The following is a 26851-nucleotide window of genomic DNA, read 5'->3' on the forward strand; positions in this document are numbered from 1 at the left end:
TTATTCGTAAGTAGAGGTGCCACTGTATTAAACTGTGTGATGCATCTGGGGGCAAACTTCTCCCTCTCTCTCTGAAACACAAAAAGGGGTTTTTTCCCCCAAAAACTCTCATAATTTCCCCATTGCTACTGACTGAAAACGCCACTGAGTGATAGAGCAGGTTATGGAGCGGCAGGGACAGAGGTGAGTCTCACTAAGGATGGGAAATAAAATAAGGGAAAAGCAAGCTGGGATTGCCAATCTTTATGGTCACATTTCCACCATTTATGATTTAGTGGGCATCTTGCAAGTAATATATATGGTGTGAGATGGCTGCTGTGTTGATCAACAGTTGTGGGAGAGATGTTGCAACTTCCTCATTTTATGAGGTCTGTTTCTCTCAGGGATTTTATGACATGCTGGTATATGAGTATATGGATCTCTATATCATTTTGCCTTTGATCCAACGGCCCAGAAGGAGGCTATACCCAATCACCAACTCTAAATTTGCTCTTCACATTTGTTATTACAGGGTTGGGAAGCTGATGAAATGCTAATGGAAATGTTCTGAATGTTCTGTGTTCTAAGTTACCTGAGCAATACAGATGCACTAGCATTTAGATTTTTGGACATGGTTCAGACTGCTGTGGACATGCAGTTTATAACAGATTTCCATGTCCTTCTCTTTTTTGCTCTTACAGCATGGTTGGAGAACATGGGGGGGGGGGTGTTGAGTGACACATTACTCCAGTGGAAAGTTGCCAGGGGGCACATTCCAAAAGATGACAAGGGTCAGAGGCATAAATTGGTGTGGCCAGGCAGTGCACACTTAACACTCCCCTCTAAAAACGCACACCACTTGACACAAGCAAACAATCATACACACATACCTAGCATGCACACACAGAGAGGAATCCCGGCATAATGGTGATCCAGGAAGGGAACAATCTGTTTCTGGATCATCAGATCACTCACTGCCTTTTCTTTGTGCGCAGAAAGAGTAGATTATTTGTACAGTTATTAGAATTTTGCACTAAAAGCAAACTTGAAGCCATGGCATGATGGCATCAGAATTCCACCAGTAAATATGCACACATATCTTCACTGATTAAATTACAGCCCAGAAAAGATTTTGGTGTGATCATGTACATATGTGCTTGTGCCCTTAGTAAGTTGTAAAGAAAAAAGAAAGGACCAAACTGAGAGGTAGATTGACACTAAACTGAGATTGGCTGGCTGCCTTTCATGGATGCTGGAGCAGTAGATTTCTGCATTGGGAGAGATGGAATAGATGACCTTTGAGGTGCCCCCAACTCTAGGATTCTATGAAAACCGCAAAAAATATGCATGTATGCACGCACACATTGCACTGATTAAATCACAGTGCAAAAAAAAAGAACATGGGTGTGGTAATGGCACTGCATGAGGATTCCTTTTGGAGTGGGGCTTTAAGCAATGGGCATATGTTCTGATGTGCACTAGAAACCTGGAAGGGGAAAATATTTGAATGGAACCCTACAGCAAATGACACCCGCACTAATTCCAAAATAAGTTGTAGAAATTATCAGCGTTCAACCAGAAGGCAAGAGGCGTGAATTGCAGAGCAGAGCCAAGCCATCAAATAATAATGAAATGGAGTGGGAAATCCGCCCGCCCTAAGTTTATTTTTGGAAAACTAGGAATGCACAAGTGATATTAACCAAGCTTTCATATATAACCCAACTCTCCGACATTTCATCATGAAAACATTCCCAGCTTCATGATTATAATTAATTAACAGTATTATGGTTTTGGCCTGAGAGAAAAGCGTTCTCTTGGGCCAGCCTTTGACATCAGAGCAGTACATGAAACTCCTATGTGGCATCTGAGTGCAGAGTTCTGACTTGTACTTTGGGGAATGGTGGCTGATTTCATCCTCTCTTTATGAATAAATGAGGACGAATAAGGCTTAGTGTGGCTAATACATTAGGAAGATTAGTGATTACAACACATCTCTGAGAATGAGGAATCAATTAAAATAATAGCGGAGCTGCGGCAGTGTTTTGTCTACGGGTTCTATAACAATGTCTGTCAAAGGCAAATTATGCCATCAGCGAACTACTAGCAGTATAAAAGGCAGTATTTCCACCCCTTAACCATCTTCCCAGATCTGTGTTACAAAGGTGGCCTTCTGGACTTTTTTGACCACATGTATTCAAGACATGTTCCCAGGACTAGAGGTCCTCACACCAGGTGCCTGAAATATGGTCGCTCCCCCCAGGGGCGGAAGAAGGGGTGTGTGGTGGGTGTCACCACTGAGGGGGGTGACAGAATGCTGGGCAGCACTCACTGCGGGGTTTGTAGCACACCCAAGCCACCACATCTCTCCAGGGAGAGACATGGTGGCTTGGGCGCACGTGGTGCCCAAACGGTCCGCCCGCTGCCTCCCCCCCAGCTGTAGGGTGGCTGAATGGGAGGAGGCAGGCAGACTCCGGAGGCCCCGTGGTGCACCTCAACCCTATGGCAGCTCACCCTGCCCCTGGGTGCACCACCCAGGCACTTCCTTCACCGCTGGCTCCCCCAAGCCAGGGTCACAGGATCAGGGGAGATGGCAAGCCAGTGAACTGCCCAGCTAGTAGTTCCTCCTTGGGAGGAAAGGGAAGAGCATGGAAGCCCCTTCCCTTGTTGAGAGCCAGGAAGGGGTGGAGCCTGCAGCTCCTATAAATGGCCTCGGTCCAGTATACCTGAAGGAGCGTCTCCACCCCCATCGTTCTGCCCGGACACTGAGGTCCAGCGCCGAGGGCCTTCTGGCGGTTCCCTCATTGCGAGAAGCCAAGTTGCAGGGAACCAAGCAGAGGGCTTTCTCAGTAGTGCCCCCCCCCGGTGGAATGCCCTCCCATCAGATGTCAAAGAGAAAAACAACTACCAGATTTTTTAGAAGACATCTGAAGGCAGCCCTGTTTAGGGAGGCTTTTAATGTTTAATTGATTTGTTTTGTTTTATTTTTCTGTTGGAAGCCGCCCAGAGTAGCTGAGGAAACCCGGCCAGATGGGCGGGGTATAAATAATATATTATTATTATTATTATTATTATTATTATTATTATTATTATTATTATTTTAGTTCCCAGTGTGAGCTGCTTCAGGGTGGAAGCTGCACACTCCCTGCCCCAGGGGGAAGAGAGACACTGTTTTGAACCTGGCTGGCTATTGTGTATGGCGCCAGGCAAATTGTTCCAACATCATTTCCTATGATGGCGGGGTTTGTTGTTTCACATATTACCAGGTTACTGTTCATTACTGCTCCTCTTTCAAAGTGATGCTTTGACTCATCACTGCTCCCCATTGAAATAATTTATTGACTTCCTATTTCACTGGCCGCTCAACTTTTGTACACCCTTCCCCATTCTCTGCCACTGGCTTAAATGTGCAACCACTTCTGCAATAACTCTCTCACACACCCTTTTTCTTCACAGATCTACCCAGCATACCATGCATACCATCTACTCAGCATAACTTCCCTCTCAAAGAATTGACCAAGCAAGTTGGTCAATTCTTTGAGAGGGAAGTTACTATTCATTGCATCCCTAGAGGCTACAGGTTTATGTTAATATTGAATTCTGTACAGAAGAATGATTGAAAAGAAACCTTCCTCACAACACGGTTAAGTAAAAATCTAACCATGAGGAACACTCATAAGAAAAGTAAACTTCAGTATGGAAGGATGTGAGGGAAATTATTTTGACTATGTATTGATATAAACAACAATATAAGAATAGATTTGGGACACAGTTTCTGCTCTGCAACATAGGAACTGTCAGAATTATTGTTTGGAATTGTATGCAAATAGTAGTGATATTCAAGCTAATCTACAAACCACTTGAAGCAGCTGTTTTTTGAATTTAAGCTGATTTAGACATATTGAAGTTTCTGGCAGCTAGAATGTGTTTGGAGGAATGGGGAAGAATGCTGACTGTTGGCTTTAGTGCTAGGCTGAGACTTGCCGTCTAATGTCTTGAAAATTTACTTCCCTGAGAAAGAGGCTTCCAGTTTTGCTACCTCATTCTCAGAGCCATCACAGCCATGAGGCAGGGTGTGGCTGTTGCCTCAGGTGACAGAAGTCCATCAGGGGCAGAAGCCCACAGGTGCCCCCACCTGTCTTGTCACTGGCAGAGAAGCGGGCGGCATTCCGAATTCCTTCATTAGGTTGCGTTCATCTTTACCGGCATCTAGGTGCTTTGATCATTTTCAAATGCAATTTCTTTTCTCTTTAATTGAGGAGAATGGTTGAAAAAACACCAGAGTTCTTTTTCCACAGCTGTGGTTGGCTATTGGCTCTAGAATGTCCCTTTCACAAACAGAAAGCTGCTTTCCATTCACACAAGGAACTGAGGTACAGCAGAGGCTCCAGCTGGAGGAAGGGAGGCAATTTTTGCTAATTTCCCCTTCCTCTTGTGTCCCCAATGCCACTTCTGGATGGCTGTCCAAACCTTCTGAGCAGATTTCTTAGGGCAACCAGGGGATGGGGGGGGGGAAGGAATTGTCTCTACCCAACTTCCACCAATGGAAGCATCCCATGAGTGAAGTTCCACTAACTGGGATTTCCGATTCAAGGTTACATGCCACATCACTATACTGGTCTATGAGCTTATGGTAACAGATGGAGATTTCCATTATTGGGGAGAGATTCTAAATCCCCAGATTTATTGTATGCACCTTATGTAAACATAACCCCCCGTTTTTTCCATACTTCTAATTATCTGAATTTTATGGTGGTCCCATAGGCTATTTAGTTATTCTGCTTTTTTAATTTGCAATTGACAGCCACATTATTAAATCATTTGACAAATCATCTCAATTGTATCTCTCTCCCCTAAGTTCTCCTTCATTCATTTTGTGTCAATTACCTTGATTCATTTCCTAGTGAAGTGTAACATGACATCATATGAACTCCCCACCTGATTATATTAGATAGTCAGAAATTTGTATGCTTCATCGGGTCTTTCAGATGTTTCATTGGATTTTTCAGTCATTTCCTTTGGTTCATTTGGTCATTTCATTTGGGAAAATGCCCAGGAGAACTTCTCTTGTGAAGCTTCAATAATCAGAGACGACTTTTTGCCCAGATCTAATCTATCCTAAAAGGCAACATTTGTTGGGCAGGAAAGTCTTCTGCAAATATTTGGTTCAGCCCTATCCTACCTTTAGAAGCAACCCACAAAGGAATTTGTAGGGTTGGGGCTGAACATTTTCAGCATGAAAAATGATCCCAAATGTCCTTCAAAAGCTCTTTCTCGAAAGTTTGCCCACTCTATATATATACCCCATATATGCCCATTCTACTGCTTCAATCTGTGAAACTGCCATTGGTAAATATGCCATATAATGTTAATTCTGCCCTTGTAATAAGTTGATCTTTAAGCATGGTAGCATCTACTCTCTGTCTCTTGACATCATGCAGGCACCTTTGCCGTACTGTATTTTTCAGGGACTGGACAGAGGAGGAATGGTGGGGACCGCCTCCCCAGCCTGACCCTTCCAGAGTAGAAGGAGACAGCTCAGAATTACAACAGGGGGTTGAGGGAGGCCACAGCTCAGAGGCAGAGGGGGAAAGCTGGGAAATAATGGGAGAGGAGGAGGAAGGAAGGGAGGGAGGGAGGGAGGGAGGGAGGGAGGGAGGGAGGGAGGAAGGAGCACCAGGAGAGAGACAGCTGACATACTCAGTGTCTTTAGAAAGCATTCCAGACTGCCCTCTCCCAGAACCCAGCAGGCATTGAAAGTAGGGGAGCAGAGAGCTCAGAGGCAAAAGGCACAGCTCAACTACCGTAGGGGTCATGTATAATGGGAGAGATGGAGGGGGTGGGGTTTCACTTGGAGCAACATCATTACTCCAAGAGGCTGCATTTCTAAGCCTGTCTCTGTGATTATTGAATAAACAACATTGGTAAGATCCATTCTTGGCAACCTACTGTGGGGGGGGGGGGGGTTGGATCATCTGAAGCCTGACAGTGCTTGGCACCTGCTAAAAGCATTTTTGTTCAGGCAAGCCAATCAACTCATGTAAAAGCTGACATGTGCTTTAATCTGGTTTTAAATTGAAAAATACTTGTTTTTTTAACTTTTATCTATTATTGGTAGTGTTAATGAAAAATAAACAAAACATCACTTTGCTCTCATTTGTTTAGCATCATCATCATTATTTTCCAAAACTGGGCTTCTTCCTAGTTACAGCTTGTCATATTTCACTACATCACAACATCACAGTTACTAAAAAGAAGCCATCTTTTGAAATGGGAACCAAACCAGCCACCAACTGGGAATATACTGTAAAAAGACACATTATGACGCACCACTGTTGTTGCTTGAAATAACAGAAAAAGACTTCCTGAATGTGAGTCATGCCTTTTCTCTCCCCTCTCATCATCTCCCACCTGCAGATGCCCCAGTGGGAACCCCCACCACACCCCGATAAATTCACCAAATAGATGTTTTCCATAAGTGCTCCAAAATGTGAGTTCCTCTGCAAAGAGGGCTGAGGTGAGCAGGACCCAAAGTGCCCTGGTCACCTCCAGAATCTACCCACCATCACTGTCTCCTCCTTTTCGTGCTCCAAGGACTCCATACCTTGAGGAATAGAAAAAGATGAGTGGCAACAGACTGTTTAGAGACACCAGCAAAGCCTGGTCCTACAATAGGGATGGGACTGGAAATATCCCCATATTATCATATCATCTCTGGAAGAAGAAGACAGTATTTGCATCATTTATGTTAGGGATGAAGGCTCCAGTCTTCTTCTGTTGGTGCTTTCTACCGACCCTATCATTAGACATGTAATAGATGTACCATTGCCTGCCTTCATTCTCTTCCACCACAACTATACCACATCTAAATGCACTTCTAAGCCATATAGCAATTTTGCTTGATGATGCTATCTATGAAAGATCTAGATATGAAGGTTGTTGTGGCACTAGCACAAACCTCTGCTGCTGTAGCCCATGTTTGTTCAACACCATAGCCATGGCAATTTTGCTGGCAATATCTATCAATTAAGTATGTGTCTCACACTTCTTCAAAAGAAGCTCAATGATATCAGAATACAATTAAAAATACAGTGTGTATGTGTATATGTATGTGTGTGTGTGTGTGTATAAACAATTAAGAACAATTAGAGACATCTAAAAGCTCCTGCCAACTTAGCAGTTCGAAAGCATGTCAAAGTGCAAGTAGATAAATAGGTACTGCTCCGGCAGGAAGGTAAACGGCATTTCCGTGCGCTGCACTTCACCAGAAGTGGATTAGTCATACTGGCCACATGACCTGGAAAAACTGTCTGCGGACAAACATCGGCTCCCTCGGCCCATAAAGCGAGATGAGCGCTGCAACCCCAGAGTCGTTCGTGACTGGACTTAACTGTCAGGGGTTCTTTACCTTTACCTTTTAAAGCAATTAAAAACATCTAAAATTTGTTAGCAAAGTCACTTAAATAAAGCAGAGCAAGTCCAGGGAGAAAAATCCTCATAACAAAAGTGGTATATAATGAGAAGAAATTAACAGAGAGGTTTTTTCAGTTCTTACTCCCAACCTTGTGCCTGGTAGGGAAACATTCAACCAAATGTACAGAGGCAAACTCTCTCAAAAGTACACAGCCAATGAGAGCATGTGCTACCTCAATGAGAATTGTGCCACACTCCCTGGTTGCTAAGCAACACTTTCCACCATTGTCCTCTCTTGGTTGGCTAATTTACTAAGAAAAGAATTAAACCTTAAGTTACAAACAGAATGATTCCTTCTGATGCACTTCCAACGAAACTATGTCACTGCACATCCACAGACTTCTTTGCACAGTGGCTAGCATTATCAGTTCATACATACCTCGGGTGTGCTGCTTACTGCAATTACAGGCTCTGAAATAAGCCCTTCATCCCCAGTGTAAATGTAGAATGGAATCTGAATTTAAACAAATGGGATATCGTAGTGCTTGTGTTATGCCTACATAACATTGTAGGCATAACATTGACATGGTGAGTAGCATATGCTAGCTCTACCTTGCTTCATAATATTTATTACATTAATTGTAATATGTAGGCCTATAAGTATGCTGCTGATATAGACACAGATATTTGTTCGTGGAACTGTTTTGATATCAGGGAACAAATGTTTCCCAGCTGGGTTATGTAACAAATTGCTCCTACTGTTTGTGACGGGCTAGAAGCAACTCTAACAGATAACCACTGTTCTACAAAAGGGAAACTGACAGCTTTTTCTTTTCAGCCATGGACGCTGGTTTTGATTGTAAAGACATTGCTACCTTTGCTTCGGGTTTTTTAGTCCAAGACCCTCTTCACATTCCTCCTAAAATCCATAGGCCCTTTTGTGCTTGTTATTCTAGCAGTGAACTGGGCAAAATACCACTCCAGCTGCAAACAATCAAAGCACTCCATAGCCCACTTGTGCACCGATATTGCTGGCGTACGGTATCCACAGGCGCTCTGTTATAGGGGAAAATCAAACATTTGAAACACATGGCTCCATATGTCAACCATCTGTCCCTGGATTTTAAAGTTCTAGAAGTTTCACTTCGCCAGCGTGCTTTACCTTAAAGTCACAGCACACTGGATAAAGTTGAATTATTCGTACAAGAAGTGATTATTCTTGTGAAAGCTGAGAAAAGCAGCTAACTAGATATATTTGTGATGGTTTGTAATCCTGGAAAGAAAATTCCACTCGTGTCTACTATAAAGTTAACAAAGGCCTGATTCTTATGTTCGCTTTCTGCAAGGAGTTACCTCACTGGCTCATCATCACATTGAGAGGTTCTGCTTTGCAATAGCTCCCTGAAGGGTGTGTGTGTTGGGGGAGAGATAAAACATTGGCACATCAGAGGCTAGATTTCAAAAACTTTGCTTCTTTTCTCAGTCTATTGTCTCGCTATTCTCCTGCAGGTCCTTAAATTATTAGCTATGGGTATTAGTATTAGCTTGGGGAACCCAAAACCATCAGGCCTATGGATGCTGCTCTGTTCCCCTGGCAAGCTGGAGAGGATGAGCACTATGCTGTCCTATCTCAACACAGGGTTTGTGAAGGTGCAGGAAAGGAAGGTGCAGGGAAAGAAGGTAATCTATGCTCTTGTAACAGCCCGAGTGGGTTACTGTAACACATTGTACATGGGACTTCAAGTTGTCCTGAAGGATTCAACTAGCTCAGGATGTAGCTGGTGGAGCTTTAATTGGTGAGGCCAGAGGGGATCATACTTCACTAATGCTAAGTGACTGGCACTGGCTGCCAATTAGCTACCAGTCCAAGTACAAGGTGTTGGGTGCTGACATAGAATAAAGCTAGGACCACGTTACTTGAGGGAATGCCTTATCCCTTATACAACCAGTAGATTGCAGGAGTCGGCGGAGAGAGTCTCTCTTGCAAGTTCCAAAGAGCAGAATAACATTTCTGTTGAGATACAACAGGCACTCACTATCTGCACTTTTGTTGGGGGGCAGGGGAATTAAGACTTTTGACAGGCTTTCCCAGCTGAATAAATGGGTTTTTACCACAAGAGCCTGCCCCATACAGGGCCGGCACGTCCATTTAGGTGAACTAGGCAGCTGCCTAGGGCGCCAAAATGGAGGGGGCACTGGCCAGCCTGCCCGCTGCCCGCCGCCCCCCCCCCGGTGCTGCTTGGGGCTGTCTGCCTCCTCCGCACCTGTCACTGCACTTGAGTGGCTTCAGGCTGCTTTCCCGAGGCGCACACGTGCCTCCGGAGAGCGGCCTGAAGCCGCTCAACAACAGCTGACAGGTGCAGTGGAGGGCCCCCAGGCTTGTGCTCCCCACGTGAAGCTCTGGAGGCGCACGGGGAGCACAAGCCTGGGGCCACCTCGCCGTGCCTCTCAGCTGTTTTTTTATTTTTTCTACTTTTCATTTTTTCTACTTTTTTATTTATTTCTATTTTCTATTTTCATTTTTTCCTATTTATTTTTCTATTTTTCTGTTTGTTTATTTATTTATTTTATTTTTTAATTAATGATGAGGGGGGCAGAAAGTAATCTCACCTAGGGCGCAAAAAACCCTAGCACCGGCCCTGGCCCCGTAAGCTTTCAGTTTTGTTTGATACTTGCTGTTTTTGCATTTCTATTTTTTTTTTAAAAAAATATTTTCAGTGTACATCACCTTAAGGCTGTTCTTTAGAAGGTGACTAATAATTTTTAAATAAATAAAGCGATGTATAAAGTCCTCCTTCCCCAATTAAATAATGTAAAGTGGGGGTGGGGGCAATGAGAAATAATCTGCTTGTGGCATAGAGGCCAGAACCTGTTTTAAGCTTGTAAGAAAGTTGCTAATTCATTCAGAAGAAATGTAAGGGTGGTGGTACTTTGGCAAATAAAAATTCACCAATATGTGGTAAACACCAATATTTTTATTCATTCATTCATATGTGCCAAATCCACAGTCACCAACTCTGCCCTGGGTGAGAACGAAGACTTGCCTCACTTTATAAAACTTTAGCTTTCAGAGTATTCATCTTGAACATGTTATCTGAACATAATACCGTGTGCAAAATTCAGCTTCAGCACGTATTATCAAGTATTTAAAACACAACACTGGCCATTGCCTGCTGAGAGCAGACACCTACATGTGGTGCTAGTTAGTTACACAGAGTGGGCTGGCTTGCGAAAATGGTAGTATGAGGTCCACCAAACAAAGGCATATCAAGAAGTGTCAACAGTTTGAGCTGGTTTTTTTTTTAATGTCAAAAGATAACAGGAGACTCTAACCTAAATAAGCCTATAACAGCATCCAGATGGATTTAATTTCCTAAGGTTTAATTGATCAGATCTGTCACTAAATTAGGGATTATCACTTGGGGTTTTATATACTGTCAGTATTAAATTATCATTATGAAATGTTTCCAACAATGCACAACATTCCCTTCCTAGATGCAGAGATGCTTGAACTCCCCCAGTGTAGTATAGGACCAGACCCTATTAGATTCAATCTAGGGTGAATTCTTACAGCTGAGCTATATCTTTTAAAAATATGGACTTATAATGGGAAATGCCAGTACTGTCTTTCAATTAGAGCAATGATATATGTTCCGTCTTAACTAGACATACATTTGACCTCCTCTGAACTGATTTTCATTTCAGATCAGCATGAGACAATGTTCTCTATTTTGCCAGCATTTTTTTTCACTTTTCTGTAAAATCAAGATAAACTGGAAGCTGAATAATTTTGATTAATTTTGAAATGCTGGAATTCATTTTAGCCTTTGGCATTTACTAAAATGTCCTCATTTGTTATCAACTTTATTCAAGAGAAAATATCATAGAATTGATGGCACAAACACATGCATTGCTTTATTTCTTTTAATATATTACACAATGAATGCAATCTCTATACAAATGCCACTTTGTGGCAATGAAATAAATCTGGCTACATTTCAAAAGCAATTATTTAATATTTTATTCCTAAAACAGGTGTGAAACACCAGCTTACCAGATGCTCAGCTAAGCTTCTAACTAAATATAGATTGGTCTTATAGCCACCACATTAACAGCAGCAGAAAATGATTGAAGCTATTTTTTTATTACTTTTGTATTTTCATGGTTTGTGACAAAATCAATACCACACAGTTGAGGAACAATATCATTCATTCACAGTTCTGGTTCACAGAGAAGATTGCCTTTGCCACCATTGATCCTGCAGGAAATACCTCTGACTATTTGTGTTTGGGGTTCTTTGGGGGGGGGTTTCAATCATTTTAAATTTGTGTTCAGTTCTCCAAAAGGATAAGGCTTCATTGATGCCAATGGGTGCTTCTTTCCCATGCAAAAGAACTGCTTGGGGGATAGAGGAGAGCAATTTCCCTCAGGACCATGAAATGGGAGTGAAGGGTAAAATCTACCCTGACATGGTCCCAGTCCTGATCAGGCTGTTGTTTGCAGGTTTTTAAGGATTAAAAAGGTAAAAGTAAAGGGACCCCTGACCATTAGGTCCAGTCGTGACCGACTCTGGGGTTGCACGCTCATCTCGCATTATTGGCCGAGGGAGCCGGCGTATAGCTTCCAGGTCATGTGGCCAGCATGACAAAGCCGCTTCTGGCAAACCAGAGCAGCACATGGAAACGCCGTTTACCTTCCCGCTGTAGTGGTTCCTATTTATCTACTTGCATTTTGACGTGCTTTCGAACTGCTAGGTTGGCAGGAGCTGGGACCAAGCAACAGGAGCTCACCCTGTCACAGGGATGCGAACCACCGACCTTCTCATCAGCAAGCCCTAGGCTCAGTGGTTTAACCCACAGCGCCACCTGGGTCCCCTTTTAAGGATTAACTCTAAGTTATTCTTACAATCTCAAAATACTTTGGCCCCAAAGCAGGCTAAAATTCCATTGAACTCCCTTAAAAAGTATCTCACATCCACATATTTGCAGGAAATTTCTACAAATCCATCTCTAACTTCCTCTCTCTCCCTACTCTCCCTTGGAATTTCATTCACACATGATGCTAAAGGTAGTTGCCCAGGATGCTACTTCTCATCAGCTTCCCAAAATTATTTTCAGGTGATGGAGGCTCTGGTCAACAAACCTCTTTCCTTGTCTGAATTATTAGTGCAAAGGATCGTGGGAAACCTGCAGAGGGACGGGCTCCATTTTAGAGGGGAAAGTGCCATCTCACACAAGTCAAAGACATCTATTTTGCAGTTACCTGTTCCTTCTTTTAAGACAGGAAGGAAAGAAAGTATAGAAAAGAAGGCGGAGATCAGTGGTTGGATTGAAATGAAGATTCCGAGAACTGTACCTAGGATCTCATATACTGAAAGAATAAGTTTTAAAACTGACCTGTGGCCTCTCTCCATCTCTCTCTCCTTTCATATTTCTTTGTTATTGGGAAGTTAGCATTCCTCTGCCAAAATTATGCAAATCATAATTTGAAAGCCAGGTGCAAATCATCACACACACTAATCTGCATTGTTTCCCCACATGATTTCCTACAAGATAGGTTGGATTCTCTAAGGAGCATGGAAGGGAAAGCTAATGCGGTGCCCTTTAGGCATGGTTAATCTTTACCTTGCCTCAGCTTATTCAGCCAAAGGTCAGAGATGATGGGAGTTTGAGTCCAAAAGCACCTGTAGAGAACCAAGATAGAGAAGCCTGATTTGGAAGGTGCTGCAGTTCCATAGCATAAAAAATGATAGACCATTACTTTCAGCAGAGTTAGGTCGTATGTTTTATTAAATAGCCTTTTCTTTTCCTCCAGTTGTTTGCCCTAACTTTTCAATATACTTAATGAGTCATGCTTAATAACTCTGTTGAAGTAACTATGAAAAGACCAAATGTTTTTTAAACTAATTCACAGTATAGAAATGAAATTCAGGTGCAACAAATTACTTTTGTAGAAAAAAAATCAAACAACTGGAACATGCAATGATTAGTCTAGTTCCATGGACCAGAACACGTCAGGCACTCCTGTCTTCCACTACCTCCCGCAGTTTGGTCAGACTCATGTTGGTGGCTTCGAGAACACTGTCCAACCATCTCGTCCTAGTCTAGTAGCCTTTCTTAATCACATACAATGAGGGTACAAATGAAAAGTTTGTGATTTGTGGACTATTGAAGTTCGAAACCCAGACTTAAGCAGATCTTGCCATGTAAATGTTTTGAAGAGCAGCATCTCTGATCAGCGTCTGATGTTTTACACACGATGCCCTTTGCTTGCTTTCCTAAACTGCATTTGTAAATAAGAATAACCTTAATTTCTGCCCATCTTTTTTATAGCCTCTTCAACCTATTTTGTGCTGCAAAAAAGAAAAAGGAAGAAAGAAATTATGGAAAGGAATGGAAGGCGAGAAAGGGAAAAGCATTACTAACAAAATACCAAGCTAATAATTTAAGAGATTATCTCTTCTTTATGGCCTGAGTAATGCGTTCTGTTCTTTAATGTTAGTTAGGCCTATTACAGGTGCAAATCTATATTCTTAGGAGTCTATACTAATCTGTTCTATCCTTTTATCTTTCCATATCAGTAGTACATTTTATTAGGCCAACATGAAGAGTTTAATAAAGGAATCTTTTCCCTACAGTACCCCTAAAGCAGTATGTCCTCTTGAGTTATAACGCCCACCATGTTTAAAATAAATAAATAAATTAAAGGGGGGACAAAATCTAGAAATGGTGGCTGAGATCTTTTTTTAATATACTTGCCTGGTTGCATGTATGCGCACATAGTTTTTATGCCAGCTATATTCTGACAGTTCTATTTACCTCTTATCTTTTCCTATCTTTGTATCATCTGTGGTTTTGCTTATCCTTTCACGATTACGGCTGTTTAACATTTATATTGCCTTCATCCAAGTAGCCTGCCAGGTCATGGCTCTTTTATTCAAGACACTGTGGCAACATTTCACAGAAAGAACTTGAATCCTAGAGAATGTAGGGCCTCTCTGTTCATATTTTGGCCCCTGGGATTGCACCTGGAATGCACCTAGAAATGGCCTGGGTGTTGTTGTTGTTGTTGTTGTTTTGTTGCTGTTGTTATCATTTATTAATTTTATATACTGCCTTACACCTGCAGGTTAGTGCACTCCCTACTTAATTACCCTTCCAGGAAGAAGAAAGTGATTATCTAAACCAGGATTTGCATTTCCTTGAACATGCATCTTCTCTATTTAGTCATTGTCTTCTCTTTGCTGTAAAGGAAACAAGGAACAGAGTACTTGAGCCCAAGACTCAAATCTCTTGATCCTTTTGGTATAACCCTTTGTGCCAAGCAAGGAAGCTTTTTATAGCATTTAAGCAGTGCCATTTTTCTAGAAAAATTGGTACCGGAACTCACCATGAACACCTCCCTTGTTCTCTTATAATGGCAGTGGCGCCCATCTGAGAAGTGCCGGAACTGAGCTCCAGTGAGTTCCAGCTTTAAAAAAGCCTTGTGTTTAAAGCAGAGCAAACAACAATAAATAGGATGTATGATTCCAAGGGGCAATATTGTATAGTGTGGCATGCTACTAGCTAACAGTGATTGTTTTTAGAGCAACCTATTGACAACATGTGGCACCTCTGTTGAACAGTGCCAATCTGCTACCAAGCTGGATTCAGGGGATTTGACAAATGGGTAGCCTTGCTGGCCTATCAAAATGGCCCACAGGGATGGTGGAAGTGTCTGATCTACAGTCAAACCCTGTGATTGGACAGAGACTCACACCTAAAACTGTTACATCAAGCTATCATCAGATAATCGTACCCACCCAATGAAGTGAAAAACAAAAATGAAATACAGGTACAAATGAACACAGCCAGGTTGGTACGAAAGAACAATGTACTACAGGCCACAGCTAGGAGAAGCAATGATACCACCACTTGCTCTCAAGTACAGATCCTAATTAAAATGACTCAAATAATATCAGTGTTCTACATCCTGTCCTTGACAGTGACACTTTCCTCTCACAGGACTTGGGTGGCAGGCCTGTACTTGCTTACAGAGAGCAGACAATCTTAAACATATACACACTAGGAGCAACGGGCCACACAACAGGTTCTGGAGACAAAGAATAGGCTCTGTGGCAGACCTAGATACGAAATCTGTCCCCACTCCTACTCAGTTAGCACTATTACAGGACCTGGCAGTCATGAGCCACATATAAAAGAAAAACATAAGTTTTGAAATGTAGAAGCTTGATCCTAGATTCTCCTTTCTCCATTGTTGTGTATTGAGTCAAAGGATTTTATATCTGTATTATTATTGTCTGTGTTTGCCTTAGGATAAAGTAACTGCCTTTTGGTTCCAGAGGGTACAGCTACTATTGGTTCATTTAAGCTGCTGTATTTGGATCCTCTGTCTTATTGGTTTCCTCCAAAAGGCAGCACTGTGATTGCTTGATATTGTTCCCTCCAAAATGTATCCCTTCCTAGCTAGTCCCCTGTCCCTATAAATGTAGCTTTCCTCTCCTCAGTCTTCAGTCTTGTTCACTTTAATAAAGAGCTGTTACTAGAGAACTGTCTCCAGCATGTTTTGTCAAGAGAGCTGAAATCACAAACCCCACGTCACAACAACTGGCGACGAAGGTGGGATCCGGAATGCTGAGGAGCGGTTAAACACAACCCTGCCTCAGAGTCCGGATTGCAGCTGAGAACAAGACTCACTGGCCAGCTGAGAAGACGACCCTGCCCGCTAGGACAATGGAGAGTCCAAGGGTATTGGAGCCCTTCCAGCCATCAGAGCCCCACACCTGGGAAGACTACGTCGAACGCTTCGAGTTCTTTGCAGTGGCTCAAGGGATCACCGATGCCAGCAAAAGAAGGGCCACATTCCTGAGCTACTGTGGGCCGAGACCTTCAAGCTGGCCAAGGCATTACTTGCTCCAGCGAAGCTGAGTGAGACATCTCTCAAAGATATTCTTGCCTGCCTAACAAGCCACTTGGCGCCTACTGAGACCAAGATGGCCCGGCGGATGGAGTTCCATAAGAGGCAGCAGCATGCTGGGGAGTCTGTATCCACATTTCTGGCTGAACTCCGGAAGCTCGCTCAGCACTGCGGCTTCCAAAATCTGGAAGAGACTCTCCTGGATCGGTTTATTGGTGGTCTGAGCAGCAAGAAAGCCAGAAGACGCATCGTGGCTAAAGAAGAGGTTACCCTTGCTTCAGCCTTGAAAGAGGCCACCGCCACGGAGAATTATGAAAGAGAGGAGCTTGATGCCAGTCGCAAGGCCACTAAGCCACAGATAGAAGTTGCGCATGCCATGGACGAGCTAGAGGCTACTCCGAGCCAGAGCCCAGTCCGTGGGGTCGAGTCGGTGCGTCAGGCCTGCACAGTGCACAGAGATCGCCGAGGCAGTTGCCCAGGTTGTGGCGGAAACCATGAAAGGAAGAGTTGTCGTTTCAGGGATGCTATCTGCCGGACGTGCGGAAAGACGGGTCACATCGCCAGGGTCTGTAGATCGGCGGCGTCGGGAGCGACAGGAGCACCTAGACTGGAGCATCGCAGACCGCCCACAGCAACTCGTTTTCTAAAGGACTGCCACTACGTAACGGAGATCAACGGGAGGGCCGTGCAGTTTCCAGCGCAAGGCAAGGCACACGTCAAGGTGAAGATTGAGGGTCAGCAGTGCGACATGGAGGTGGACTCCGGATCCGCATTCACCATCGTGTCGGACCAGACCGCGAAGACATTCTTCCCCAGGGGTAAGTTGCCCCCTCTGGAGCCCTTTCCGGCAACCTTGCAGTCGTACTCAGCAGGCCGCATCCATGTTATGGGAATGTGTGCCGTGAGAGTACAGTTCCGGGACAAACAGGCTGTACTCAAACTGGTGATTGCGAAGGGCAGTCGCCCCAGTCTCCTGGGCACTGACTGGTTCCCTGCCCTGGGACTGAGTATCTCAGGGCTTAATTCAATCCAAACCTGCCCTGAGATGAGTGAGGTATTATGCAAGGAATTTGCTGGTCTCTTTAATGGAAAACTGGGTTGTTATAAAGGGCCCCCAGTTGACTTCGAGTTGGACCCCGGGGTGGCTCCAATCCGACTCAAACCAAGGCGAGTGCCATTTGCACTGCAACCCAAGATCGAGGCAGAGCTGGATAAATTGGTCAAGCAGGGAGTTCTCTCACCCGTGGACTCTGCTAAGTGGGAGACTCCAATCGTCACACCCCTTAAAGCAAATGGGGAAGTCAGGATATGTGCAGATTACAAATGTACTATCAATAAGGCACTCAGGGGAAACTCATACCCCATTCCAGTCGTATCACATCTGTTGGCTAAACTGGCTGGGGGCAAGGTGTTCGCCAAAATTGACCTGGCACAAGCTTACCAACAGCTGCCAGTAACCCCACAATCAGCGGAAGCACAGACTATTGTCACACATAAAGGGGCGTTCAGAGTTAACAGATTACAGTTCGGAGTTTGTGTGGCCCCAGGGATTTTTCAAGGGCTCATGGAACGCCTGTTAAGAGGTCTGCCGGGGGTCTTGCCATTTTTTGATGATGTTTTGATTGCTGGAAAAGACCCACAGGAACTGGTTGCGCGTGTCCGTGCAGTGTTGCTCAAGTTCAAGGAGGTGGGGTTGCAACTGAAAAAAGAAAAATGCAGTTTTGGGGTGCCAACTGTGGATTTCTTGGGGTTTAAAATTGATGCATCAGGCATCCACCCCACAGATGCTAAGATTAAGGCCATCATCGAGGCACCACGACCACAGAACAAGACGGAGTTGCAGTCATTCCTGGGACTTATTAACTTTTATCATTCGTTCTTACCCCAGAAAGCTTCGGTAGCTGAACCATTACATAGACTATTGCAGAAAAAGAATGTGTGGCGATGGGGGCGGGAGCAGCAGAAGGCTTTTGACTCCTTGCGAGGAATGCTGAGTAGCAGGAGCGTCCTTGCTCATTATGATGAGTCAAAGCCGCTGGTCCTGGCATGTGATGCCTCTCAATACGGTCTGGGGGCTGTGCTGAGTCATAGGGAACCGGATGGGTCGGAAAAGCCCATCTCTTTCTATTCCCGTACGTTGTCGCCCACAGAGCGCAACTATGCTCAAATTGATAAAGAGGCACTGGCTATTGTGTCCGGAATCAAAAGGTTCTATGATTATTTGTACGGTCGCCATTTCTCCATTGAAACGGACCACAAACCACTGTTAGGGTTGTTCAACCCAAACAAACAAACGCCACAAATTCTCTCCCCCAGAATGTTGCGTTGGTCAATATTCCTGAATGGGTTCCAGTACACCTTGACCCATGTGCCGGGGAAACAGTTGTGCCATGCTGATGCGCTGAGTCGATTGCCCCTTCCTGGCGGGAGCAATGAGGATCCTGCTCCGGCGGAGCACATTATGATGCTAGAAACACTTCCGGGGGCTCCTGTAACAGCTACGGATATAGCTGAGAAAACTAGGAAAGATGCTGTTCTCTCCCGTGTGCTCACTTGGGTGGGGAGGGGGTGGCCAGGTGGTCCGCATGAAGAAAAATTCAGGCCTTATGCGACAAGGCAGCACGAATTGTCCATGCATAAGGGTTGTCTCCTATGGGGAGATAGGGTGATCATCCCAGCACCACTGAGAAACAGGGTTCTTGAGACGCTTCACATGGGACACCCGGGAATGGTCAGGATGAAGTCGCTAGCCCGATGTTATGTGTGGTGGCCTGGAATGGACCAGAACATAGAACAATGGGTACGAACATGCAAGGCATGCCAAGAGGTGCGGCCAGAAGTGGCCAGAGCACCAGTCCACTGGTGGGAGCAGTCCAGGACTCCCTGGAGCCGGCTGCACATAGATTTTGCTGGGCCATTCCAAGGGAAGGTCTTTTTGGTTATCGTTGATGCATATTCCAAATGGTTAGAAGTGGCGATGGTCCCTAGCATGGCATCAGCTGCCGTAATCAAGGTGTTGAGGCAGCTGTTTGCTACCCACGGGTTACCTGAGACCATTGTATCAGATAATGGGGCAGCTTTTGTATCCCAAGAATTCAGGGCATTCTTGGCTGATAACTTTATAAGAGGGGTCACATCCGCGCCCTTTCACCCATCCTCCAATGGGCAGGCTGAGCGCATGGTAAGAACAGCCAAAGAATCCATTGCGCGCTTAATGGAGGGTAACTGGTCGGCTCGCATTGCGCGAATGTTATTTTTGCAGCATGCGACGCCGTGTACTGCGACGGGCAAGTCGCCAGCCGAGCTGCTCTTAGGTAGAAGACTGGTAACGGTGCTGGATTATGTCCACCCAGATAAAATGCCAAACCGTAATTCAAGAGCAACCCCCCAGGCTGAGACTGACACAACAAGGTATCTCGCCCCTGAAGATCTGGTCTGGGTGAGGAACTATTCACGAGGTCCGCGGTGGGTGGCCGGTGTGATCACCCGGGCTAGTGGACCTGTGTCCTATTATGTGACCTTGGAAAATGGGCAAGTTTGGAAGAGACATATAGATCAGCTGAGGCGCCGGGCGCTCAGCAGGGAGGAGTCAGATAATTCATCCCTGGCTAATGACGCACAGCTGCGAGACCAGAGTGAAGATGGCCCAGAGGTGCAGTCACCAGGGGCTTCAGCAAATGAACCAGGGTCTGCTAGTCCTCAGGATGACGAGGTACAGGTCGGGGACCCCGAGATGTCTGGGACTCCATCTGTTCCTGACGAAACCCCTATAGCAGCCCCTCCACCACAGGTAACACCCAATCCAGAACCTGCAACACCTGTTGTCAGGAGATCAGGTAGAAGTTGTAGGACCCCACAGTACCTGAGGGATTACGTCTGCTGTGCTCACTAGGGGGGGAGGGGTGTTGTGTATTGAGTCAAAGGATTTTATATCTGTATTATTATTGTCTGTATTTGCATTAGGATAAAGTAACTGCCTTTTGGTTCCAGAGGGTACAGCTACTATTGGTTCATTTAAGCTGCTGTATTTGGATCCTCTGTCTTATTGGTTTCCTCCAAAAGGCAGCACTGTGATTGCTTGATATTGTTCCCTCCAAAATGTATCCCTTCCTAGCTAGTCCCCTGTCCCTATAAATGTAGCTTTCCTCTCCTCAGTCTTCAGTCTTGTTCACTTTAATAAAGAGCTGTTACTAGAGAACTGTCTCCAGCATGTTTTGTCAAGAGAGCTGAAATCACAAACCCCACGTCACAACATCCATATTCTACAAACTTTGAAAATATCTCTTCTTTTCCTAAGATCTTTGACTCTTTATTCCCTGTTGGACAAAGCCACTTTCAGTATTCATTGCTTTTAGCAAAAACAAAGATCAGATTCAAAATGTTTTGCCAATCAGTCCTTTTTGGTTCTCCTATTATCCTTTCTTTTTAAAACATCAGCTGAGTAATATGTATTATGTACTATGTATTATGAAGAGAGAGTCTTCCGCACATTAAATCTTCCGCACATTAAAACTATTTTGACATGAGTCATCATAATTGAATATGATCTTGTGGTATCTTATTTTTATCAAATTGGATGCTCCATTGAGAGTTCTGTGCTTTATTGCTGTTTTTTATTATGTGAATGATATTGGTAGCTCCTAATATGTAATTATTTGAATCAAACTTCTGAAACAAGCATCTTTCAAACATGTTTTAAATATTTCCATTTTATCTTAAGTACCAGATGTCGAGGATTTGAAAGCATGCTTATTTTGGTCTTTTGGTCCTTCAGAATGTTATTTTTTTTCTGACTCACCATCAGTCATCTCTTGTGTATTTAGCCTATTTCAGTGAACAAGCTTTAAGAAACAGCATCTCTGCTGTGCTAAAATGAAAGCTTAAAGCACCTGCATTTTGAGAAAAACCTAAAGAGCTTAATAATGCTCCGCAGAACTAGAACAGAAATGTTGAGAAGATACCATACCAAGTCGTTAGAGTAGCCTTTCCGGTAAAAATGTATTCAACAACAGTTAGCGGTCTGAAAATTTGCAAAACACTTTGTGATTTATTTAGAAGTGTATTTTATAATCTAGGTTTCAAGTGAAGACCAATAATCAAATCTTGTACTACTGAAAACAAAAAGAAGCAATAGTGAAAACAAAACAATGGGTAATAGAAAATGCTAATCCTATGCAGAGTAGACCCATTGAAATTAATAGACATGAGTAGCAGGTTCATTAATTTCAGTGGGCATATTTGGAGTAAACTTTAGTTGGATGCAACACAATATAGCCTTCAAAAGTTACCGGGCAACTCCAGTTAAATGCCAGCAGATTTGTAGATCCTCATTTTTTGAGCAGGGAGGGAATCCCAGCATGCTTAACTCATCCAAATGAACCAAGTACTCAAATATGGAAGTATCAGATGACAGGAGATGTATAAGTGTGGGGCAACTACTGTTGACTGTTTTGTAGTTCACCCCATTTGTGTGGCTGAAAGACTAGCTCCTCTAGCTCTTCCTTTCCCTCAAGTGTCACCATTATTCCATTTGGCTGTACTACAGGGAGAGATGGGAGAGCACAGCCCATTCCAATGGCTCTGCTTTGAGACCAGCTCTATTTGGCCCCTCATTTCCTTGAACTGACCATTCTCATTTTTTCCCCCTGTTCTCTCCTCATTCCTTTTACCATTTGGAGAGAACTTTTTCACACAGCACACAGCTGATCCCCAAAGAGGCACTAATGGCTGCCAATTTGGGGAGATTTTTAAAAAAAGATTTAGACAAATACATGGAGGGCAAGATTATCAATGGCTACCAACCATGCTGACTATGTTCCATCACCACCTGAAGCAGTATGCCAGTCAGTTGCTGGAAACTGCAGGAGAAAAGAGTGCTCTTGTGCTCAGGTCCTACTTGTGTGCTGCTTACAGGCACCAGTTGGTCAGTGTAAGAGCAGGATGCTCGACTAGATAGGCCATTGGACTGATGCAGCAGACTCTTCTTATGACGTGGGGCACCATAAATGCCCTCAGCATGTGCTGCAGTCCAACTGGAGTATAATACAAGGTTAGACAAGGTTCAGGCTGGATGCAAGGCAAGGCTCATGCAATGTTCTGGAAACTATGGAGCTTTCAAGTTGCTCCAGGTGGTAGTGCCACATCATCATGTTCGGGTGGAGGGGGGAGTGACTCTGTGGATTCATCTGTGAGCAGTGCTCCTTTGTTAAAGATAAAAGTTTAATATGCATAAAATTAATTTTTTATATGTATTGAAGTTTTTTGGGGGAAACTTATGTAAAGGTTTGTATTCACAAAGTAGAGAGGTTTGCATTAGGCATGAGAGGTTTCACTCTAGGTAAATGCGGTAGAAAATGTCGAATGTTTCCATTCCAGTCTTTAGGCTAATTGAGGAATCATTCCTGGAAACCTAAGCTGCAGGTCTCTCACAGCAGTAAGGTGAAACCTGAGACCTCTTTGTCAGTGATGGAGCCAGTGACGAAGCTCTGTGGTAATGATACAAACAAGTTGCGTAGGAACTCTATCTTTCTCTGGGGCCAGAGAGAAAAGAACATTTATTGATGTGTATTAAGGACTAAGAAGATGAGACCACATTGCTTGCTGTTTAGAGCAATCTGATACTTTGTATTTTTATAACATTCATTTGCAACTGTTTTAAGAATGTTCTGCAGTAAAGCTTTGAAACTCATTATTGTGGTGAATCACAAATTCATTTCTATTCTATACAAGGTGCAGATCAAGGATTCCACTTGCAGCAGCTCTAACATCCTTGGCTCTGTCATTCAACAAAGGCAAATCTGATTCCTGGTCCCTGACATCTACTAGGATTTATATTCTCTTTTCAGGCCTAATGCCAAAATAGGGTTTACAATGCACTCTTTTAAAGATGGGCTTAAGAGGAGGGCTTCGGAGGAAGTGCCCTACTGAAAAAGAGGAAAGAGGACATCATTTTTGCACAAAATTTGCAAATAACTATATGCAAATTTTAAAGTAATAGAAATACAGTACTGCTCACCACAATGGAGGTGACCAGGTGGCCCCTTGTGCCTGCTCAGTCTGTTGCACAGATGTTAACTGTTGATGAACCCCTTCAAGGCCCCTGTTCTGCCTTCTGATGATTCTTTATAAAGGACACATGAAAAGTCCTTAGAACAGAGGACTGTCCTCTGACAGCCTTCATGTGGAGGACTGTTCTGTGTAAAGTAGGCCACCCAAGAACTTTATGTATAGAAACTTCAATTCCTCTTCTTTTTCTTTGTTTCTCTACCCCACACCACACCACACACCACAGCACCCCACACCACCCAGTAGGGCAATACCTTTATTAGGAACTGATCAAAATGTCACAAAATAGCAAGAAAATCCGTCAAATTTCTTTGAATGCTTCAGGTGACTTTTGGGGTTGCAAGGAGAAAGAAACACACAACATGGTTGATTCCCAATTTTGACACTATAAAACCCAGCCAGATGTTATACAGATGTGGAGCAGTTTCAGTCCAGGTTTAGGACTCCATCTCTCTGCAAGTTAGGAGCGGCCAGGCAGCCAGAAAAATCTTCCTCTGGGTCACCACAAAATGACTGAGTGCATCCCTTAGGTGTGCATGTCAGGCTGTGGCTGCTTACTACTCCAATTTGGGTTGCTGTCTGAGTGACAGGCGAGCTACTGCAACTCAAACGCACAGATTCCCACAAGGCAAGCCATTTTTAGAAGCCTAAACATTTATTATTTTTCTATTCTTGGTTAAGAATTTGCCAACCAAGAATGTGCAGCTGTGAAATCCTACTCTGAAATATGTAACGTCTCAACTTTCATAAATATTTCAGATGTTATACAAACACAGCAGCAAATAGCAATAGAGACACCTCCCTGGGTAGCAGACGCACTCCCGATAAGACAGGAGGCAGCTTGGTAGAACCAGGCTTGGTGCGGGACAACAAATATTTTGAGGAGGAAACAAGCTTAGCCGTGTTTTCTTAATATGCTGTCAAGGGGATCCTGCTGGGTGATTTGCCGTAATGAACTCCACCCAGATGGCCTGTAAATAAAAAATGGAGGACTTATTTGAAGCTGTTGCTTGTTGTTTTGCCTCAGCTCTGGCTGAGTGAGCTCTAATTTGATCATTAAGTGACCATCCCACCAAGGAACAATGAGAAATGGTCTCAGACTGCCAGTTCAGCACACAACTTTTATTGGCCAAATGTCACATCATTGAGTTTGCTAAGGAGTAGTGTCTCTTCCCATTACAAAACCAGAAAGCTTTTATTTCTGCATTCAGATCAAATAATAAAAAAGCTAGGCTGGCTGGAATTAGGAAAAGTGCTAGGCCAACGAAAGTGTCAGAGACAGGATTCAATACCACAGAACAGATGCAGTGCTACTCCTAGAAATCCTAGCGAGCTACTTCAAGAATGAATTTGTCAGTATTGCCTGTAACTCAGATGTGATTCTGCAGGCTGCTTCCTAGTCCCAGGAAGAATCATCTTGATATATCTCAATGTTAATATATAGAGAGTACTTAAGTACTAGATACATATGAGCTACACTATGAGTCAAAGAATGTCTCATCAGTTTAGTCAGGACCAAATTAATAGTTAATAGCTCTACATGTGAATTTATTCGTTTCAAATGTACTATTCCCTTAATAATCTCACAGACATCAAGCTTGCCTGCCAAAACACCGCTGCAGAGATGTATTTCAAAAACTGCAAATAAATGATGTCTAAAGAAGATGTGCTAAATTAACTATTAAAATACTAATGTATCTGTAACAAGTGGTAGGTAGTCTATTATTCTGATTCTATTACTTCCCTCATGTGAGAAGCCTCATTTCCGATCTACTTTGCACGGCAGAATAGATATTTGCAAGTGTACCTAACACGGGGCCAAAGTGGAAACATATATCAACATAAGCTATTGCAGCAGGTGGGACAGTATTGCCAATTTTTGCACAAGACCTGTTTCTTGTCCCTCAGCAATACACCAAAATTTGCAATCATGTAAGAAGAAAAATGCTTTCCCCTGATGACACTGGAGGGAGAAAAGCAACAACTTGATTTTATTATTTGTGGAATTAAATCTCGGGATTCAAACTGTATTTTATGACTCTGCGGTATTGATTTATGATTTTAAAAAAATGCTTAGACTTGCCCATAGTAAAGCAGTAGGTATAAGGACATGCTTAAAGGATATTTACCATCAGGACCATGTCTTCCCATAAATCATATATCACTTGATGATGCATCTATAACCGTTTAGTTAACATGACACCACAGGCTACTTATTTCATGATTTATAATGAACGGAAGAGGATAATCCCTGAAGGGGAATATTTACTGAGAATGGAAAATGGAAGCTTGGGAGGAAAATGTCTGACATTTACTGACACAAAGATTGCTGGGTGTTGTTAAAGTGTAGTTGAGAATACTGGGTAGAAATGTTTAAAGCAGGTGCCTGCAAGAGCTGCAATTAAATTATAAAGAGGGGTCAGTTTGTGTGTTGTTGCTGCTGCTGCTGCTACTAAAAATGAGAACGCAGCAACCACACACACACACATAGGAGAAAACAGAAACTTTCTTAAGATGCTAAGTGGTTAAATTATTCAAAAGGGCTGCGCAATTATGTATGGGGAGTGTAAATATTTAAATAAAATTAGACTGTTAATTTTTGAAACTAAATATAGTGCTTTAGAATGGTGTCAACTTGAAACATTATAAACTGAAGTTCATTTAGCAAAAGACCATCATGGAGAAAGAAAGCTCTCCAGCTTCCTCACAGAAGCCTCACGTGGAAAGGGCACTGCTGAGTCTGATGCAGAAATCAGTCCAATTAATGGCTGCTTTCACTAGTAACTTATCATTCCACGCATTGATTGTTGATAGAGTCCCATCTACCACACTGTCTGAAACTGATGGAATTTGGGAGTCCAACAACAAACATCTGGAGGACCATTGCTAGAGGAGTGCAGTGTGTCTCTGTGTGCTATTGACACAGGTACACATACAGGATTCCTGTCAGTGATGGCTCGGCTACCCCGAATTGACTGAAGAGTCTTGCTTTCACTGCAACAGAGCCCTCAAGTGCAGGAATTTACTTTTCCCCATAGGAAGAACTATTTATTTATGTGGGGCAAAGGAAAGGAACCCAGTTGTGGAAATATTGGACTGAAGGCTAAACCTGTTCCTTACCTGTTCAGGCCCCAGGTACTGCTCTGATTGAAATAGCTTCACCTTTTCATTTCCATAACCCCATACTGAGTGTGCCAGAACCTTCTGAAATAACATGCTTATATATAGATTATTAAAAACAACAACAGTATGCAGTCAAGAAACATCAATTCATGTATGCCTATTGTTATCTTTCCATATGCTATAAATCATAGTATAGGCATAAAAGCTCTGAAATGTGTTCTTATACCCATCTGCTTAACAACTGCATTAGTTATAATAAAGATAATCCAGCTAATGTTCTTATCCTCACAATGAAAATGGGTTTATACAGGTTTTATCATATTTAGATAGGTTTTAATGCATTTAAATACAGCTCCCA

The sequence above is a fragment of the Zootoca vivipara genome, chromosome 11 (assembly GCF_963506605.1).
Source record: "Zootoca vivipara chromosome 11, rZooViv1.1, whole genome shotgun sequence".
NCBI lineage: Eukaryota > Metazoa > Chordata > Lepidosauria > Squamata > Lacertidae > Zootoca > Zootoca vivipara.